The sequence below is a fragment of the Camellia sinensis genome, chromosome 11 (genome assembly GCF_055761805.1).
Source record: "Camellia sinensis isolate YWXY chromosome 11, ASM5576180v1, whole genome shotgun sequence".
Lineage (NCBI taxonomy): Eukaryota > Viridiplantae > Streptophyta > Magnoliopsida > Ericales > Theaceae > Camellia > Camellia sinensis.
Genome location: NC_138971.1, coordinates 160,880,906 through 160,903,149, shown reverse-complemented (window position 1 = coordinate 160,903,149; position 22,244 = coordinate 160,880,906).

Sequence of the window (22,244 nt, the reverse complement as noted above, 5' to 3'; positions counted from 1 at the left end):
AAGAGCCTCAAAGTCCGAAGGCAAGGCTCGCAGTCGAGACTCCGCAACCTTAGAACGAGCACAATATGCAACATCACCGAGCGCTCAATTGGTGACATCTGAGTCTTAAGGTTGGTCAAAAATGAGGTGTCTATAGTTGTCCCTCTTTGACAGAACTCGAAAGTCGTAATTGACGGGAGTGAATGTCAAAGCCCAGAGCCGACCCATTTTTGACAAGGCCGAAGACTTAGACAAACAGGCAAGGTAACGAAGATGTGCCCGCAGGCATGCCCGCAAGCAGGGGGCAAGACGCAAAATGATATGCACAAAGCTGGACGTAACTCATGATCATTCCATGTAGCAAGCTGTAACGAAGCGCACACGCAACAGTTTTAAGCAAGAATGCAAAGTAACCACTACGTTTCATGCAGTTTAAGAATACGGAGAATTATTCAATTCTCGCCATGTCTCACACGGAGAAGATACAATACCTGCGCGATTCGTCTGGTTGACCCAGCTTCAAATGAACCGTACATACAATATCGTGCCTGCAAAAGAGAGAAACTTAACAAGCACAACATAGTTAGCAACACTTGTTCAACGCTATATCGAACGTAGACAAACAGGGGTGCCAATGGGAGAGTGCATCGCAATGCGAGAGACACGCGCGTGTCAATGCAAGCTAAGCGTGAGGGTATGACAATACCCATGAAACGTGCACGACAATGCAAGTGGTATGCATGAGAATGCAAGTGATGTGCATAAAAATGCATGTGGTGTGTATGAGAATGCAAGTTTGACACGAAACAACGTGCAAAGAAATACAAGTTTTGACGAGTGCGACTCAATCGCGACCTTCGGTTTACCTCCCGGAAGGGTCACAACGTGCTCAAAAAGGATACATTTTGCTCTTGACAAGTGACGATGAAACACGCATCGAAAGTTGGAGTTGAAGTTCTCGCAGAGGGATTTCGCGACGAAAAGTGCACTTTTTTTTGTACTTTCTCGGGTGCCAGGGACTCCGATCACTACCAAAATTTGCAGAGACCTTAGAGACCATCTTGGGAACACCACCGACCTAGTTTGGAGGCTATTGGAGGCCACCGACCAGGTTTGATTGCACGGGGTGGTCGGCCTACCAGAAAAGGTGGTCGGCCGACCACCTAGCCCAAATCCGGGGCAATTTTGATTTTTACACTCATTTCTTTAAATATACAAAGCCAAACACTTTTTGCTCACAACTTTAGATTCGAAAACACCTCCTCTTCCTTCCTAGACCATTCTCTTTCTCAGATCTGCGCTCTATACACGTTTTCCAACGCCCCACGCCAAGTTGTTTCGTGAAAACTTTCAGTTCTCTTCACTTTGAACCGATTAAAATTTGATTTCGGAGCTTCTTTTCTCATTTTCACCACTTGAGGTAAGTTTGTCTCAACATTTGGAAGATTTTCTCGGGAGTTGACTTTTGTTGACTTTTTTTAATTTTGGCTCATTTTGCTCATTTTTGCTCTTTTTTGCAGATATCTTGAAATGGCGGGTCATTTTGCCCATGACGAAGGTTCTCCAAGTGCTAGAGGCGATCTAGATATCATGTCTCTGCCGCCGAGGATTCGCCCCTTTATTCCCGAGAGGTACGACCCCTCGACGCACATTCTCCTGCGGGCAGTTTTCTATCATTTTACGGACTTCGACGATCGAGCCCCCGTGGATTTGCTATTGCGGGAGCCGGAGTCCCATCTCTCCTATCAGGCACGGGAGGTATGTACTTCACCTTTTTTACATTTCTTGCCTTAATTCTGCATTTTTCGTGCATTTTATGCTACGTATGCTTATTTGCTCGCTCTGAACACATTCGCATACCATACTTCTGCTCATTCTAGTACACAGCTTGTTCTGAATGTTTAGTCTATAACACAGTACTCTGTTTGCATCTTGAACACACAGCTCAATCACTTGAATTTCTGAACACGCAGCTCATGTTTGATGGTGAACACGTAGCACACACTATCTCTGAAATCTGAACATACAGCTCATATTTGTTTGTGAACACGCAGCACACATTATTTCTGAAATCTGAACACACAACCCAAACTTTGTTTGTGAACACGCAGCACACATTTGTTGAAAGTTGAACACGCAGCCCAAACTTTGAATTTCTGAACACGCAGCTCATATTTGATGGTGAACACGTAGCACACACTATTTCTGAAATCTGAACACACAGCCCAAATTTGTTGAAAGTTGAACACGCAGCCCAAACTTTGAATTTCTGAACACGCAGCTCATATTTGTTGAAACTTGAACACGCAGCTCATATTTGATGGTGAACACGCAGCACACACTATTTCTAAAATCTGAACACACAGCCCATACTGAACACGCAGTTCACAGCATTGTATTTGATTTGATTTACACACAACTCATATATTTCATTTGCACGCAGCTTACTAATTTCATTCTGAAACTGAAAACCTGTGTTCATTGTGAATGTAGGTGTCCTCCCGTGTTACACGGGGATACGGCTCCATTGCTGCGAGAGAGTGGTATGTAGAGCTCCCAGAGGCCGTCCGTGATTGGGTCGATGAGGCAGGGTTCAGACCTTTCTGTACTGGGATATCTCGCTATCCCGCCAGCAGGACATTGATGGGCGCCCTTGTGGAGAGGTGGTGGGACACCACCAATTCGTTTCATTTCTTAGCTGCCGGGGACATGACTATGACCCCATTCGACTTTGTTGTATTGACAGGCCTCGACGTGGGAGGCTAGGCGATCCCTTATGATGAGGACATGGGCGAGTGGGAGGCCGCCTGGATTTATCTATTGGGAGCTTGCCCACCGGTCGACCGATCCTCGGGCCGGCCGAGTCCGGTACGGTTTTCTTCATATTTCAGATAGAGGGAGCCCGAGACTCCCGAGGAGATAACACAGTACACCCGAGGGTTTTTGATGTTCCTCTTCGGGACCACTATGTTTGCCGATAGGGGGAACACCGTTGGGCTATATCTGCTGAGTGCCCTGGTAGACCTCTCGCAGGTCAGTCAGTATGACTGGGGTGGCGCCGGCTTGGCTACCCTCTATTGCTACATGAGCACGACCTCCCGCGGACGGGGGAACATAGTTAGCGGCTATTGGAGAGCCTGGGAGGTACTTTCTGCCCTCTTGACTTACATTTCTGCTTTTCATTATCTGTACATTGCACGCACGGCACACTTTACATTCTGTACTCATATTTTGCATTCAGCATTCTGTATTCGGATTCTGCACTCAGCATTCTGTATTCTGATGGCTTTTGCCCTGTTTTCCACAGTTATGGGTTTTTGCATACTTCCCGACGCTAGCCCTAGAGCTCGAGGTGGAGGCGCCCCTCATGACCCCCTACTCGCTCGTTTTCGAGGGCCAGTACCGGCCGCGGGCCCGGGAGACTCTCCCCTACCTACGGTAGTTTTTCGACACAGTACGACCGATAGAGGTAATTCAGAACTCTCCGTCCTCCATGTTTTCATCTTTGATTTATTTTGTACATCTACGATTTCTGATTGGCTTATGCATTGGTTATTTGCAGATCACCTGGCAGCCCTGGGTGCTTTTGGGTGGGGACCTCCGATTTCAGCTTGCCGGAGGATGGGCCGCCTCTCGGTACAAGATCCTATTTGAGGGGCTGGTTGGTAGGGCCTGGTTCCTGGGGGAACGCTTCCTTCGCCAGACTATGGGCTACCCCGAGCAGAGTGTCCCTGCGGCACCTCCGGTCGACATGCGGTTCGCTGATAGGCTCACTCCCCAGGGTGTCACTGGCGCCAGGTTGGGCACCGATGTATTGCTACACTTGGAGGACGGGGAGTACGCGACCTACCGTCATACATATTTGATGCCTCCATTAGCAGGTGTCCGTACTCCCATGAGGAGGTCTACTGGTATGCCATCCTCGAGTCGCACCTGAGCTAGAGACATTCCTTCGGCCAGTAAGGCTGGTACATCTAAGGGTGGGGCTGGACTGGTCCCCCCGATTCCCCCGACTTATCATCATGCTGGATGGCTAGACATTCTGACTGAGTTGACGGGTTGGCGATACGGGACTTCCTACCCGATTCCGATAGAGCCTTCTATGCCTGATCATCGATATGTCAGTGATCCTGACTCACCACCGGTATGCTCCATTGCTTTTCATTTATCACTCAGATACTTAGACACTCATTTATTCATTGATGATTTGAGCTTGTATCTGCAACCCCCAGAGAGTACATGAAGGGAATGCTCGGATTGGTGGCCTCACTCGAGGGTATGGTCTTACGGAGAGAGGCGCAGCTGTCCATCATGGGTGTCTCGGTACTCTTTAGTTTTCTTGTATTTTATCATACTTCTGATGACATGCTAAACTTGATCATTTCACTACATTGACTGACTGTATATGTAGAGCACATCTGACACACACCACATTCATATACTATATCTGCATACATCCACTCCATGTAGCTTTTTTTTATCTGTGCATCTGATATACATATTTTGGCTGATGCATTCGAATTGTACTCTTTCTTTTTAGATGCCTCCGCTATATACTGAGCCACAAGCCGGGCCATCTGGGCCTTCTCGAGGAGCTGGGCCATCTAGGCCTTCTCAAGGAGCTGGGAGAGGGGAGTCGTCTTGCAGACGAGGTGGGTGTAGAGCACATATCATCGAGGAGGGGTCCAGCGAGGAGGAGTCCGCACATTCTCAGTCAGAGACATCCGCCGGCAGAGAGGATGACTCTGAGTTCGGTTCCGAGGGCGGAGGTGATGCCGAGGAGGGTTCCGAGGACAGCCGCTCCGATTCAGATAGTGGTGCTGATGGGAATGATGCAAGCGCGGTTCCGCAGAAGAGGATGAAGAGGGCCTCTTTTTCTCGCGCTTGAGAGCACAGATGTTCCTGCTTTATTTTCCTTTTTTACTAGTAGTTGTAGCACATTGCACATTATTAGGCAGTTTTATTTTCTGTAAAACTTGTACCCTTGTTGTAAAATGTTGTAACAAAGGAAGCATGTTGGAATGAAACAGTTTTTGTTCAAAAAGTGTTGCATTTTATGTTCTTGCATCGCATCGCATCATTTTGCACAAAATGAGATTGAATGGAATTGTGCACTTGAAAATTGCCAAGTCAGGTAGTGAACTGATGCAACAAACAAAGCAACTTAAACTTACTAAGAAAGAACAGAACCTTAGCAAGTTTACAACTCGATAAGTGAAACACAACAATGTTAATTAAACAAAGAGTAACCACTCAATATACAAGACTCAACGGCTCGACAAAACTTAATAACTTGATTAACTAAACGACTCAATAAACAAAACAACAACTCAATAAGCAAAATAACAACTCGATAAGCAAGATTTAACAACAACTCGATAAACAAATGTATTTCGGACGATCTGGGTGACGGAACGCATCCGAAACAGAGGAAAACTCGCACCTTCAACACCCCCAAATGTGCGGCCTCACTTTGCATGATGCTCGATCATTGATTCATAACGGGGAGTTGGACATCCCGAGCTTGGTTTGCCGATTTTCTGATGCTGGTGACCGCGGCGACCATCATTGGCAGGGCTATCGGCAACACGCGCTTTGCCTATGCTTGCTATCTCATTTCTTACATGCCTCAGGTTCCGGAGGATCCGGTGTTCGGTTGATCGAGGCTGCCCAAGGTTTGAAGGAGGGCAAGAGCTGTATCACTATGACATTGGCTGAGACATTGATGGGCTTAGACGTTTTTCACTGCCGGGAGACGGCTAGGCTTGCGGGGAGCCCACTACTATTGTAGGTAATGTTTCCCACCCAATCTCACACATGTATTGCTCACATCACTCGGCTCTCAGGCTCGGTTTTTCTCGTAAAGCCTTTTTTTTACTTTTCTCTCATCGTACATCTCTCTATTCTTTATTCTCTCATTTTTCAATCCCTCCCCAGGTGTGGTTGATGGACAAGTTACAGACTGTGGAGTCTTTCCCCGCATACTCAGCTCGCGGCTACTTTTTTCGACAACGCCTGGTCGATGCCCTTGATGAGGGGTGGTGGTATAGCTGGATGTGCAATTTGTCTGCGAACCGCATCGCTTGGCGCTGCCCTTGGCTCAATCTGCCGGCGATGAGTTACAACATGACCCGTCAACCTGGGATTCAATTGATTGGCATGACACACTGTGTCTTCAATTTTTCGTTCCGGTTCCAGCGCTGATTCGGACATGATCAGACTTGCCCGCCAGAGGGGATAGAGTATCCTGCTACATTCTTGGTTCGAGGCGCACAGCTTGCCCGGTATGCCACAGCATGGAGGACTAGAGAGCTCTTGGCCCCTGCTCCCACTTTCAGTTGCACTTTGTCTGATGAGTGCTTGGATTGGCTCATTGAAGAGGCACAAGAAGGGCCTACTTTGGCATCAGAGGCTTCGACCAGCTCTGGGAGGGGGCACAGGAACACCTGACTTAGCTATGCCCCAGATTTATTGCTTTATTCGTACTTTCAAGTTTTCTTTATGATTGTAATAAAAAGTAACTTCAATTTGTATGCAAGAGCAGGAGAACTCTGTATTGAAATCAATGAAATTGAAGGTTATGGGTATTGAAAATTTTTCGCTTTGGTTTAAAAATGGTCTAAGTTGTAAAAAGATTAATTTTGAACAAAGTCAACTTTTATTAAAACTTTTCAAAACCATTTTCGATATGGATCAGAACTGGACATGCCTAAAATCTGTCACTGAGATGCACAACTCCGGATCCCAGCAACTGGAAAGTTGCCCCTAGTCTGAATAGTACCGCAACACTGCGCAGCAACGGAAAGTTGCCCCTAGTCTGAAGAGCACTGCACCGGAGATCATAACTGAACTCTTGAATGCTAAATAGACAAAGATGGCCGAGATGATCAAATGGACAAAGTTAATTGGGGAAAAGTTTATGGCTGAACTTTAGGATGAAGTTACCTACGTATCCCAGAGATGGGAATCAAGCCTTACGTAGTTCAGGCTTAGGTTCACTCGAGTATTTTCACCCTCATTTTACGCTCTAACTTTTTCCAAGGCCGCCCTTTGCGGGTTTTCAACCTTGCGAGCTCAGTTTTTATAATTTCAAATTTTTTGTGCTCTGGCTTTTGCCTAGGTTGCCCTTTCGGGTTTTCGGCCTAGCGAGCCTCTTAGGGGTAATATTTCTTCAACTTGTCCATGTTGATCGGTTGTGAGAACTCTAGGCCATCTAGGTCCATTAGAACCACAGCTCCACCCGACCAGATAGACTTAATAATGTAGGGACCTGTCCAATTGGGTCTGAACTTGCCCCTTGGGTCGTGGATGGGAGCTTGGTTGTCCTTGAGCACCAAATCTCCTTCTTTTAGATTCCTGAACTTAACTTTCTTGTTGAAAGCCCGAGCAATTCTACATTGATAACCTTGAACATGGTACAGTGCTTTCAGTCTGCGCTCGTCAAAAAGCATGAGTTCTTCAAATCTGCTCTGTTGCCAATCTGCTTCGGCCATCTAACACTCAGCCAGCACTCGCAGAGACGGAACCTCAATTTCAATAGGTAGAACGGCCTCCATCCCATAAACTAATGAATACGGAGCCGCCTCAGTAGAAGTTCTAATTAAAGTCCGGTACCCCCACAGAGCAAATGGCAGCTTGTCTGGCCAATCTCGGTAGGTTTCCACCATCTTCTACAATATGTGTTTGATATTCTTGTTGGCGGCCTCGACCGCTCCATTGGTTTGCGGCCGATATGTAGACGACTTATGAAAAGCCACGTTGTATTTCTCCAACAAGTCAATCACTTCCTTTTTGAAGTGGGAACCATTATCTGAAATGACCTTGTTTGGGACCCCATAACGACAGATGATGTTGTTTCTGATGAATTTTGCAACATTTGACGCTTTCAACACCGCATAGGATTGGGCCTCAACCCACTTCGTGAAATAATCTATCGCGACCAGGATGAACTCATGTCCATTAGACCCCTTCGGGATAACAGCCCCGATCACATCAATTCCCCAAACTGAAAATGGCCACGGCGAAGTCATATTGTACAACTTCGACGGCGGGATGTTCATGCGGTTTGCATGGATCTGACATTTGTGGCATCGCCGAACAAAGTTGATACAATCCTCCTCCATGGTGGACCAGTAGTAACCCTGTCTGAGGATTTTCCGTGCCAGCATTACCCCGTTCATATGCGCACTACATTCCCCTCCATGGATGGCCTCCATCAGGCGTTTTGATTCTTCAGTTTCAATGCACAGCTTCTGCATTCCCAGATGACCTCTCTTATACAATTTACCTCTACAGATGATGAACTGAACGACCATTCTTCTGATTGCCCATTTATCCTTGGCATTTACCCCTGGTGGATATGCTTCTTTCTCCAAGAAATTCCAAATATCGTAATACCAGGGGTTCTCATCCTGAACCTCATCTATAGCAGCAATTGACTCGTAAGCCGGCACAAATTTCTGGTCGATAATGACTGGACGCATCCGGACTCCAAACGGGATGTCTATCATGGAAGATAGAGTTGCTGGTGAATCTGCTGTTTTCTCTTAGTAGATGAGTGAAGTTTAGCTTCTCAAACCGAGGAATCAGCAGATCCAAGGTTTGGTGATACATTACCATCTTTTCTTCTTTGACTTTCCAGTCTCCTTTTGCTTGAGACACAACAAGATTCGAGTCCCCAATGACGTCCAACCGTTTTGCCCCTAGCTCCAGAGCTGTCTCTAGACCGACAATGCATGCCTCATATTCTGCTTCGTTGTTCGAGACTTTGAACCAAAGTTTGAAGGCTAGAGGGATATGGGAATTGTCGGGTGCTATCAGCAACACTCCTATCCCATACCCGTACTGGTTGGACGCTCCGTCAAAATACATCGTCCAAAACTCGTCGTCGATATGCAAAATGGCCTCATCTAGAAATAAGTACTCAACTGTTTCATCTCCTTTCACTAGATGATCGGCTAAGAATTCTGCTACTGCTCTTCCCTTGACTGACTTGCGTGCCACATATTTCAGATCGAATTCAGAAAGCAACAGCAACCAACGAGCTAGCCTACCCGTAAGTGCCGGTTTCTCGAAGAGATATTTGATGGGATCTAATCTTGAATCCAACATTACAGAGTGAGCTAACAGGTAGTGCCGTAACTTCCTGGTAGCCCACACCAAGGCTAAGCAAGCCTTCTCCAATGGTGTGTAGCGGGTCTCATACTCTAGCATCTTCTTACTCAGATAGAAGATGGCCCTCTCCACTTTGTCCTCTGATTCCTGCGCGAGCATGCAGCCCATTGTGGTCTCAGTTACTGAAAGGTACAATATCAATGGTATCTCCGGCTCTGGCGGTGACAACACGGGTGGGTTCTGTAAATATTCCTTGATCTGTTCAAAAGCAGCTTGGCATCGGCCGTCCCACTGGAATTTCTTTCCTTTCTTCAGGAGACCAAAAAGTGGTTCACAAGTCAAGATTAATTTTGAGATAAACCGTCTTATAAATTGCACTTTACCCAAAAATCCTCGCACCTCCTTTTTAGTCCTTGGTGGTGGTATTTCTAAGATGGCCTTGATTTTGGAAGAGTCGACTTCGATACCTCTCTATGTAATGAGGAACCCCAGCATTTTTCCTGCTGTAACACCGAACGTACACTTCTGAGGATTCAGCCGCAACCGAAATTCTCTGATCCTTTGAAAGAACTTTTGCAAGGCAGTGTAGTGGCCCTCTCTTTCCTTGGACTTGACAATCATGTCGTCCACATACACCTCAACCTCTTTGTGGATCATGTCGTGCAATATTGTGGTTGCGGCTCGTTGATATGTAGCTCCAGCGTTCTTTAGCCCAAATGGCATCACTCTGTAGTAGTAAGTTCCCCACGGGGTGGTGAATACAGTCTTTTCTCGGTCTTCAGGTGCCATCACTATCTGGTTGTAGCCCGAAAAGCCATCCATGAACAAAAGCAAAGCATGCCCCGCTATAAAGTCCACCAACTCATCGATATGCGGCAAGGGGAAGTCGTCCTTCGGACTAGCTTTATTCAAGTCCCTGAAATCCACGCATACCCGGATCCTACCATCCTTCTTCGGCACCGGAACGATGTTGGCCAACCAAGTTGGGTATTCGGATACCAATAGGAAACCTGCGTCAATTTGCTTGGTGACCTCTTCCTTAATCTTGAGAGCCCAGTCCAGGCGGATCCTTCTGAGTTTTTGTTTAACGGGTCGGGCCTCGGGGTCAAGAGGGATCCGATGCTGTACGATCTCAGGATTGATTCCAGGCATGTCTTCGTAGGACCACGCGAAAACGTCTTTGAAATCTTTTAATAAAGCGACTAAGCGCTCGCGTTCCTCCGAAGACAACATGGACCCGATCTGGACCAGCCACGGGTCCTCCTCAGTACCGACATTCACAGTAGTGATTTCATCCATTAAGGGTTTAACAAATCTTTCCTGCTCTTGTTCAATTAAGCGTTGCAAAATCGGAAGAATTTCTTCCTCGTCGTTTTCATTAAAATTTTGAAAATCTGAGTTAATGCAATAAATCAAGGGCACAGAAAAGTACTCAGAAACCATTGCCACATCATTCTCATTAAGCACATCCAAATCGTCCGATTCTTCGGTTACAGCAGACTCAAAAGAGAAAGAAAAAGACGACCTGGACAAGACTGTGGTATCTGGGTTATCATCTCCAGGAATACCGGACTCAGACTCAGTCGAGCTAGAACCTGATTCCGACTCAACAGACTCGGTAGAATCAGATTCCGGCTCACTACCTGACTCGGTGCTACTTGACAAAAATCCCTCTTCATACTGCCATATGAGAGAAGGTGCGATAGATGCATCCAAAATGTTTGCTGGTAGGCCTGCAGCCGTTCCATTCCCGATCACGCATACCAAGAAGTTATCCCCCAAGCATTTTTGTTCGATCGGAGGATCTGAAAGTAGACACGCTAGCACTATTCCCATTTCACTTTTAGCGTCCTCAGACTCCATTTTCTTGCTCTGCTCAACCTCAGCTAATGGGTCTGTCTGCTTTTCAGCAACGTCATCCCCGGGTAACTATAGGTCAAAGAATATCTCAAACCCCGGCATACGCTTCCTCTCCGCGTTCAGCCACGGTTCTGGGAAGCCACAAAACGGAAAGTCCTTCCCCTCCCGTACGAAGCGTCCGTTTAGGGTACCCTGAATGGGCCGGTGCATTAAGTCAAAAGGCTTCCCCGCCTTCTTCGCTCTGGCTCTCCCAGCCATCTCCTTACCTTTCCTTATCCAATCCTCTTTGGTGGGCAGATAACCCAAGCCAAAAGTATGTGGGTTATGTGGCACCTCGGCCAATGCTGCGACGCCTTTTCAGCCGCTCTTTCCCAATCCCATCCTGGGGATGTGTTGAAGCTTGTTCATGAGGTATACTGATTGAGCACTGACACACACCCCCTCATTAACAGCTAAGATGTTCTGCACGACCCGGGCCTCAGTTAGGGTAAAATCGGATAAGAACACATCTTCCATACCGTGCTCAATTTCCAAAACTAGCGTAGATACTTCTGGCGGTGGATGGATCGATGAATTCCCAAAAACAATGGCTACTCCCTTTCCATGGTGGTATTTCACCATTTGATGCAAGGTAGAAGAAACTGCCTTCACTTGATGCAGCCACGGCCACCCCAAGAGTAGATTGAAAGTGGCGGGAACCTCTAGGACGTGAAAGTCAATTTCATGCTGCCCCGGCCCAACCTTGGTCTAAATTTTTGCTGTCCCCATGACTTCTCTGCTTGTGTTGTCGTATGCCCGAATCACCTGGGCTGTTGGCACAAAGTCTGCGGTCTTCAAACCGATTACATAGGCAGTCCTCGCTGGACACACATTGATGGCGGACCCTGTGTCGACAAGCACCACGGGTATCCACTGGTTTCTGTACTGCACAGAGATGTAGAGTGGCTTGTTATGGTTCGCACCCTCAGGTGGCAATTCTTTGTCAGAAAAGGTCAACATCGGGGTAGCTCCTCCCAGAAAAACTAAGCCCACCAGCTGTTTAGGTGTGGTGTCTATTGAGAGCTTGGCCTTGTCCATGGTCGATAAGACAGCTTGTCGATGCACTCGCGATGCCATAAGCAGTCCCCAGATGGAGATGTCTGCTTGTATCTTTTTCAACTGCTTCAGTACAGCTTCTTCTTCGAGTTGCTTTTCTTTCTTCTTCTCTGCCTCCTTATCTTTCCCAGATGCCTCTGGCTGGTCTAGGTGCGGGGGCTTGAAATACCGCCTGCTCCTGGTCATATGATCGACTTCGCTGATATACCAGGTATCATCTAGTTGATTGCTCCCCCAATCCTCATCCGTGTAGGCAAGACATAAATTATCGTCCTCCCACCACATTCCGTCAACTGCCAATAGACACCTGTCTGGCTTCGGTTCAATTGCACCCGCAGTACTCTCTGTCCACATGCTTGCAGTATTCTCTATCTTCGTGCACACAGCACTTTCAGTCCCCTCAGGGCCCTTGGCTTTCCTGATTCTCTCAGCATCCTCAAACCTTTCTTGTTCCAACTGCGTCAGTACAGCTGGCTGTTCAACAATTCCCGCATTCACAATGCCCAAGTCTTGAGCGGAATTCTTAGCACCGGCGCTCTCCGCCGATTCATTCTGATTTTTGGCCCTTCCGGCCACCACTGATATTCTTGCCCCTGCCGGGCCCTGTTCCAACTGAGCTTCGTCAACAACGTCTGGCAGGTCATCAAGCCACCCGGTGACTTCTGCTGACTCCTCAAAATCTGACAGTTGACTACCATGCCCTCTAGCTCTTGTTCATTGAAAAATTGGAGGTTGGCAAAGTCCTTTTCCACTGCTGCCAGGTCATCTATCCTCTGACTAGATTCATCTCCTTGTATCATGCAAAGCTCTGCCCCCGCTGGCAATTCAAAGTTCGGCCCAACTTGGCCCACTGATCGGATGTAGTCACTCGGACTGTATAAAAAACTCTCAGATTCCTCAGATCCTGGCTCGACAATCCCATTCTCCCCTGGAATCTCCCCTGTTTTGTCTTCGATAGCCATCACCAATGGTTTGGGTTGGGCTCTGGAGATGTTCAACATGTACAAGTCAGTGCAGTTAGGAAGGAGCACCTCTGGCTTGGATAGGTGGGTTGGGGTAATATATATACTGGGATTGTGACCATGTTGTTAGTGATATGCGCAGTATTTTGCTGGGTTAAGAGAAAGGGGGAGTGGATTTGGCAATGGCCTCGGCTCCAGGGGCTTTAAGTGCCCTTTCCTGATTAATACCCCTAGAGCCTTGGACAAGGGCATGTATAAAGGCGTGAAGGTTCTTTGGCCTCTGGGTTAGAATTTGGTGGTTTGTGTGTTGCTTCCGGACGCGCCGGAGAAAGGTGTAGCTGCCATGGGTCTTGGAGGGGGAATGGTGGTGACCATGCTTACTTCTGAAGCTCTAGCATTTACGGCATTGCTGGTGCCTGTGTTGTTGCGGTTGAAGGTTCTTCGGGGTTGCTCTCTATCTTGGTCAATCAGACCTTGTTTCATAGCATCCTCTATATGTACCCCCATCTCGTGCAAATCTGAAAAGGTAGGAAAGGGGAGCACAATCATTTTCTGCATCAGTTTTGGCTGGAGATTGCGCACAATCATCCGGATTTGATCTTTATCTGTGGTCCTTAGGGTCCTCATTGAGGCCTTTGCCCTCCAACAGGCCACAAAATCCGAAAAGCTCTCCTTAGGCTCCTGCCTTGTTGTTTCAAGATCACGGGTTGTAATCTCGATCTGAGTATTATAGGAGTACTGTGCAAGGAATGCCTCGGCCATCTCGTCCCAGTTTCGCTTAACATCATCTTCTAATTTTGCATACCAGATAGCGTCCACACCTGACAAGGTCCGGCCGAATAGTGAAAGCTTCTGTGGTCAGGTGAGGCCCATCGGTCGCAGTATATCTAAGAACAACCGAAGATGGACCATGGGATCCCCGGATCCGTCAAAGCGATTGATTTGTGGCATTTTGAACCTATCTGGCAGCGTCACAACCACATCAGTATATCCGTCCTCGATATCTAGGATGGACTTCACCCCTTGGGATTTCTTGAACCACTTCTCGAGCTTGCTCAATTTCAATGTTGTATGGTCTACCTCAAACTCAAAAAGAGAATCCGATTTGATTGACAGGTGTAGGTGCCTTGGATAGCTGTGGTAGAATCGGGGGCGGAGCCGGTCCCGTCAGGATGTCCATATCTCCCTGGACATTTGGTGCCTCCCCGAGTGCCGGAACTCCTGGTAGAGGAGGAGCTGGGTGTGAAGCAGATGCCCCGGTTTGTTGTTGCAACCTGGTAATTAACTCAGTCTGTTGGGCCATGATCTTGGCTTGTTGTTTGGCAAACTCATCCCGGCGAATAGCGTCCTGCTGCATGGCTCTCATGGTCTCCTGCATCTGGCGCATCATTTCTTCAATTCCTGTCGGTACCGCCATACTGCCGTGATCTGTCTGAACTACTGGCAGGTCTATCTCTATAGCAAGAATTGAGATATCAGTCCGACTGTCCCCTGATGGGGTAATCCACTGTTCTGGCAGCCTCTGCTCGGATACACTGCGTCTTCTCAACCTCCGTTTGATAACCGGGGGTAGAGAGTGGAACACTGGTTGTCCGTCGACCAGATCCTCAGATCGATTGAGTCGGCGATCTCTTGTCCAGAGTGCTTGGGGAATATCTACTTGGTCTGAAGCATTTGTGCTAAACTACCTAGTAAAAAGATAAATAAAGCAATAATAAGGAAGTAAACGAGCAGACAAACGGACAGCATAACAGCGTAAATAAACACAACACATAGTCGGGTATAATTAACACGCAATCGATACACCGTTCTCAAAAGACTGATCATTATTCCCAAATCACTGGCCTCAAAGCTGAATCTGATACCCTCAGATAACTGATTCCGAAAATATTGAACTGGTGCCCGCAGGCCTGATACCCAAAATACTGAACTGGAGCCCGCAGGCCTGATGCCCAAACTTGTAAACTGATTCATGCATTCATATAGAGACGCACTCTAAAAGCACATAACAAACAAGTGAGAGCCAAAACACCCCTATGTTGGGGTAAGGTTTCCCTGTCCTATTTTGTCAGGAGCTAGGGTTTTACTACGCACGCAGCGGTTTCAAACAACCTATAAACAGGTAAGCAACCTGTCCTAGTTTGAAACGGTCACTATGGATTCTGAATATGCACTAGGTCGAATGGTCAAAAAGGGTGCCCCGGTAAAATTGGGGTTTGTGTTCCCGTTGTGGCAGAGCCCGCAACCGGTCAGCCTTATGGCACGCTTCTCGAAGCGAGCCTCCGGCAAACCGTTTAGGAATAGCATACGGCAAACACGGTGTCCTAGGCGCATCAATGCAAATGCAATGCAAAAAACACACAAGTGTAGTCAAAACCAGATATCACGAGTTCAAGTCAAGTTCTCTAACTCCCCAACAGAGTCGCCAGAAACTGTAGACGTCCCCGAACATCCTGGGAGGAAATCCTCATTTTGTTCATATGGGCTCACTACAGTTCGGACTCAAAAGCCACGGTCCTGTATCTAATCTCGCAGAGTGCATTGTAAGACCGATGAATCATCAAAGAGTCCAAATCTGGCAAATCGTTTTTGAAAATAGGTTTTTTTGAAAAAAGTGTCAAACATGGACTACTTTGCCAGATACAGAGTCGACACCTAAATGTTTTGTTTTGGGAAATTTAGGAAACCCTGACTCGTTTGCCTAAGGCCACGTGTCCGTCATCACCAAAGTTGCCTCGGCTCGGGAACTTGGGTACGATTGGGAAAGGTCACTTCGTGAGCACCCCCGCTCGCCGGATCAAAGATCCGCCTCTACTAACCATGATATCTAGTTTTGAAAACATTATGCGTTCTTATTCCGGTTATTAGCCTAGATTTACTATGTGATGCGCACAGCATACAAGTATAGACTGGATCGCCTGAATTGGAACAAAACATTTCATGTTTGTTTCGAAAAACGGTTTGCTACTCGCAAGTAGGCTAAAAATGTAGATTTTTCCACCCTCGGGTGGCTTAGAAAACATGGTTTTGCTACTATCTAGTGGGCTTGAAACTCACAGTCAATGCATTATTCCAATTTAGATAATCCAACCTTCACCCACAGGCATTCAGGCAGTTATATCATATAAGCATATAGCCTCATGGTAAACATGTTATCATGGCAGTCACTCACACACATGCGGGGATGATAAAGCATAAACACTTACTGAGTACTCCAAGCCAAAACAGAAACTAGTTAGAAATCAATGCATGATCCTAACTATACAAAAATGTCTAATGCAACACATGCAAAAATGCAACTACAATAGGCTCGGCTATTCTAAGATGGCATATGATGATGCTACAGCTAACACTTATTCAATTTGAAATTGAAAAACAAATGCAGTTAGTATGATGCGCCGAGCCCTGGTGCATGCAAGACAGATGAATGATGCAAATATGCAAGCATAAGTATGCTAATTGAAACATGCCCTAATCTAACCATCATAAGCTGGTAAACAAAAGGGAGAAAGACGCGGGGTTAGAAGACATTCATCACACACACGCACACTTATTACAATTGTGCCCTCGCTCGGAGGGTCCAAAAGAATAATACAGTCCGAATAAATAATTAAATATTACAAAACGCTAATTAATTAACAAATTAACTAGGAAAGGGGATAAACTAGCATGCAAGCTTATGGACCGCCTCAGCTCTGTTCCGAATGATGAAAGATGCATGCTTGAGTTGCCTGGCGCGAAAATCCATTGCGATGTCCTGATTCGCCTCTGTTTGCAATTAATCCCGGAATGCTATGCAAGGCTCTAGAAAGCTGTTGATTTCTGATTTGCTGCAACAGAGAGCAAGAAAGGGGCATGGCAAAGTATTTTCACATATGTATGCATGACTACTCTTCAGGGAGTGTAGTCCTCGATCCTCGTGCCACCAATCACGCATCTCAATGCATGATGGCCGAGGAGTCGAATTGCACGACTCGATGTGAAATGAATGCACATGAAAACACAACAAGACCTAAACTCCATCATGGGTAATCCGGAGCGTCGCCGATCGGGAATTGAGACACGTTCCGTCACTCGAAGTATGAAACGTCCCTCATTTCCCGTGCTTGGGCTAACTCCTATCCCAAACACGATGCAAATGAGATGGCATACACAATGTGACTAACATACAACCTAGCATATGCAATACTATGAAATGGCATACACAATGCTCAATGTAACATGGCATACACAATACTCTAACATGCAACCTAGCATACGCAATGCTATGAACTGAAATGGCATACACAATGCATGATGAACTTACACCAACATGAGTGGACCTCAGCCACATTCACATCAATGGCCATTAGATGAAAATGAGACAATCGAAATGCGTGCACACATGCACAAATACCAAGGACCGAACCTAAGGCATGGAATGCCACTCTACCAAAGCATGGCAAGGATGAAACATGACATGGAATAGCATAAATTACAGCTCTAAATCAGCATGAAATATGGTCCCGAAACATGCAAATATGTCACACAATGCAAGCTAGGGAGCCGGGGTACCGAAACTAGTGAAGTGTGTTACACTAGAGGTACCTAAAGCAATGCACCAAAGGCAAAACCAACCCCAAACAAACCCTAGGAAGGTCTGAAACAGTGGGGAAATGGCCTAAAATAATGGCTCGGAATGCAACGGAATGGAGCTCATTCAATGGTCGGTAAATGAGGCATGCAAGCCTGACTCTCAAACGCATTTAAAGAGATGAAAACATGGCAATATGGCATTCAAACAAGCTCTGAAATGTGATGAATAATAGGCTCAAAACATGAACACACCTCAGAATATGCATGCAATGAAACTCAAAACTCGAAGCTAAGCATGGACCTTGAACTACAAGCATGCAAAGCTAACATCATTCAATCACAAGACCAAAAAAACAGAGCTAGTGCAGTCCAAAATAAGCACATTATCAGTTTATGACATGGCCAAAAAGTGCTAAAATCAACGGCCCGCAAAGCATGCAAAGAAAGCTAGTGAACTATGAGTTGTTCTACAACTATATGAAGCATATGAAAGCTCATTAAACCAGCCAAAAACAGATGTATGCCATGCCAAAATATGCCCAAATAAACACTAAAACTCAGTCAATGCATGCAAAAATGATGAGCTCATTTGGAAGGCCATGCAAGGGGTTACTCTACACCTATATGATGGACACAAAAAAGGTCAAAACCACCTCTAGAAATGAGTTATGACAACCTTAAAACTCACCAAATAGGCCCTAGAATTGGTCTAGGAAGCATGCAATGAAAGGTCTCTTTGAAAGGCCTTGAATAGGATTGCTCTACACATGCATCATAGACATAAAATATGGCAAAATGGGCTCTGGACAGAGCTAATGTAGACCATAAAACTCACAAAATAAGTCCTGGAATGTGACTTCACAACATGAAAAATGGAGCTCCTTTGGAAGGCCAACATTGCTAGCAAAGAGAATGAGGGGTGAGAGGGTCACCCCTCTATGATTTTGGAGCTCAAAGACACATCAAAACTACTGAAAATCCCCTAGATTTCATTGGCTAAGAGGCCAAAATAAGGCCGATGCAAATGCTCAAATGCATGGGTCAAAGCATGAGAAAATGAAGCATGCAAGGAAGAAGATGACTCCAAACAGAAAAGTGACCTCAATCAAACTTAAAGAGGAGGTCAAAAAAAGACTTTCTTCAGTTTAGGTCGAAGTCCAAAACTGCTCACAAATAGGGCTAAGATAGGAAGCAAAATAATGTAAAAAGGGGGGAAATAGAGACTCACCCTTGTAGACAATGACTCCAGCAGCTTCTGGACCAAGATGGTGAGCCTTCAACCTCTGGAAATGAGCTCCAATATGCTTTAATGGATGGTGGAGGTGGTAGGCTATGAGGTGTAGTACAAATGGTGCAAGAATATTAGGGTTTGGAGCTTTGGAGAAGAAAGCTATGGAGGGTGGAGTGCATATCCCTTGGGTAAGTTTTTCTAACCCTTGCAAATGGAGATGGAGAGTTGGTTTTATAGAGGAGAAGAGCCAAGGCTTCTTGGAGAAGCCTTAAGAGGGGTGCAAGCTCAAAGGAAGCTAACCAAAAGGGTCAAGCTTCTTGAGGAAGCTAGACCAAAAAGGGTCAAGCTTCCTCAAGAAGCTTGGCCAAAGGGTCAAGCTTCTCTTAGAAGCTAAGCAAAGGGACCAAAGCTTGCTTAAGAAGAGAAACAAAGGGCTCAAAACTCGGACAGTGGGTCAAATGCTTCACAGCTGGCACAGCTGTGTTGCACTTGAGAAGAGCAAAAAGCAGAAAGCAGAAAGCTGGCCGGCCAGCTAAGGTGGCCGGCCGGCCACTCCCCCTGGTCGGCCGACCAGGGGTCAAAAGGGTCAATGAGAAATGCTGGCCAGCCACCCTAGAATGATGGCCTCCCAGGTGAGTGCAACACAGTTGTATGGTGGAAAACTAGAAAATGTGACCCAGAAGAGAGAAAAACCAGCTTTTTAGCAAGGTTCAAAAGGGTCAAGAAGAATTACTGGTCGGCCTACCCATATTGGTGGCCTCCCAGATGAGTACAACACAATGGTGGTATGAAAAGCCAAAAATTGTGGCTCAAAAGTGAGAAAAACCAGCTTTCTGTCAAAAAAATCGGCTTTAGGAGAGAGAAAAAGAGAAAACTGGTTTCCAAGGGGAAAAGGTGGCCTCCCATCATACTACCACCTCCCTAACAATGAAAATAGGGTCCCTACCAAAAACGGACCAAGATGGATGCAAAACGAAGGTTCGGGGGCCAAAACGCGCAGTTCGGGGCCTCGGAAACAGGCTGCTAGGCACCGGAAGTGGCGTATGACCACGAAGGTGGTCTCTCGGGCCACAGTGTCCCTCAAAAGAGAGGAAACAAGGTGTGTGCCAAAAACCAGAGCAAATAGAGGTAGTTAAGCAGCCCCGAACCGAGGCACACGGCCGACGGCTCCGAAAATCAGAAACTGAGCTCCAAACGGGAAAAATGGCCTACGACCACGAAGCGTAGCCTACGGCCATTGAGAGATAGTCTACAAGACCCCTACCTTCCTTCGGGAAGAGAAAACAGAGAAAACCAGACCCAGTTCGCAAATCGAGGCAAAGCACAAAAGAGCCCTCAAGTCTGGAGGCAAGGCTCGCAGCCGAGACTCCGCAACCTCAGAACGAGCACAATATGCAACATCACCGAGCGCTCAATTGGTGAGGTCTGAGTCTTAAGGTCGGTCAAAAATGGGGTGTCTACAGTGACAATATTATTTCCTCACCAAAAGATATCAAAAATATTAAAACATTTTAGTGACGAAAATATATTCCTCACAAATAATTTTATAATTAGTGACAAAAATTTTTCTCACCAAAAGTCTCAAAATTTTGGCGCCACCAAAAAAAAAGGGGAGAAATTTTTGGTGACGAAACTTAATTTTTCCTCACTTAAAAATGATATATTTATTGACGAAAATAAATTTTGTCACCTACCATTTTTATTTTTTTATTATATGTGACAAAATTTATAAATTCCTCACGAATTATTTTAATTTGGTGACGAATTTTATTTTCTTCACTAGTTTTCGTCACCATAGGTTACTTTTGTTGTACCAACGGTTAGTCAATGCCATTTTTCATCACCAGATAGGTCGGAACATGGAAGTGTACGTCGATGACATGCTAGTCAAGAGCAAACTCTTCTCTGATCATCTGACAGACTTGCGGGAGACCTTCGACACCCTACGTAAGTATCAAATGAAGCTCAATCCGGAGAAATGCGCCTTCGGCGTAGGATCTGCGAAGTTCTTGGGTTTCATGGTCAGTTAGCGAGGTATCGAGGCCAACCCCGAAAAGATCAAGGCCCTGATAGAAATGCGGTCACCCAGAACGGTTAAAGAGGTTCAAAGACTTACTGGCAGAGTCGCCGCCCTCAACCGCTTCATTTTCCTCTCAACGGACAAGTGCCTCCCTTTTTTTAAAGTCCTTCGGCAGGCTTTTGAGTGGACGACCGAATTCGAGGAGGCCTTCCAACAATTGAAGCAGTGCATGGCCAACCCTCTCCTACTCTCTCAAGCGCTCGTGGGTGAGCCCCTTTTTCTCTACTTAGCCGTATCGAACACCACAGTCAGTGCGATCCTCATCAGAGAGGATGGCTCAATACAACGCCAGGTTTACTACATCAACCGGGCTCTCAGGGGAGCAGAACAGAACTACCCGTTGTTGGAAAAAATGGCCTTGGCCTTGGTCATAGCCTCCAGGCGACTCCGACCTTATTTCCAAGCTCACTCCATAGTGGTCCTTACTGACCAAACTTTGAAGAAGATAATGCAACAACCAGAGCTGTCCGACAGACTTATACAATGGTCAGTTGAGCTCAGCCAGTTTGAAATCTCCAACCGACCTCGAACAACGATCAAAGGATAGGTTGTCGCCGATTTTATCCTGAAATTCACTAATTTCACTCCAACAACGGCCTCCCCGCCCAAGTGATTCAGTACTAAGGTAGACGATCCCCACTCTTGGACTCTCAACGTCGATGGATCATCTCGCAAAGAAAGCAGTGGGGCTGGTTTCAACCTCACCGCCACCGAGGGTGGTTATTTCAAGTGTGCTCTCCGCTTCTTGTTTAACGCAAGCAATAATGAGGCCGAGTATGAGGCCTTGATAGCAGGTCTCTGCCTAGCCAAAGACATTGGTGTGAGCCATATCTGAGTGTTCGGCGATTCCCAATTGATCGTGGGTCAAATCACGGGGGAATTCGACGCCAAGGACGACACAATGCGAGCCTTTAGGGATATTGCACTCCCCCTTGTTCGCCTCTTCAACACTTTCCACATCAAACACATTCTTCGGTCAGAAAACTCCAAGGCAGATGAAATGATCCAATTAGCCTCGGCTGACCAATCCGACCTCAGCTATGGAGTTCGTCTTGAATACCTAGCCCACCCAACCACGTCGTCAATCCTGCTGGTGGTCCACTTCCTCCAAAACGAACCTATACCCTGGGCGGCAGACATCTTTTTATTCTTGACAAGTGGGGAGTTACCAGACGACGCACAACAGGGCGCCAAAGTCAGAGCCCAGTCGTCTAATTACATTCTCATCAGTGGCCTTTTGTACAAACGCAGGTTTTCACGCCCATACCTCAAGTGCCTCAGTCCTTCCCAAGCGACCTATGTGATGAGGGAAATCCACGAGGGTGTATGTGGTAATCACTCGGGTGCC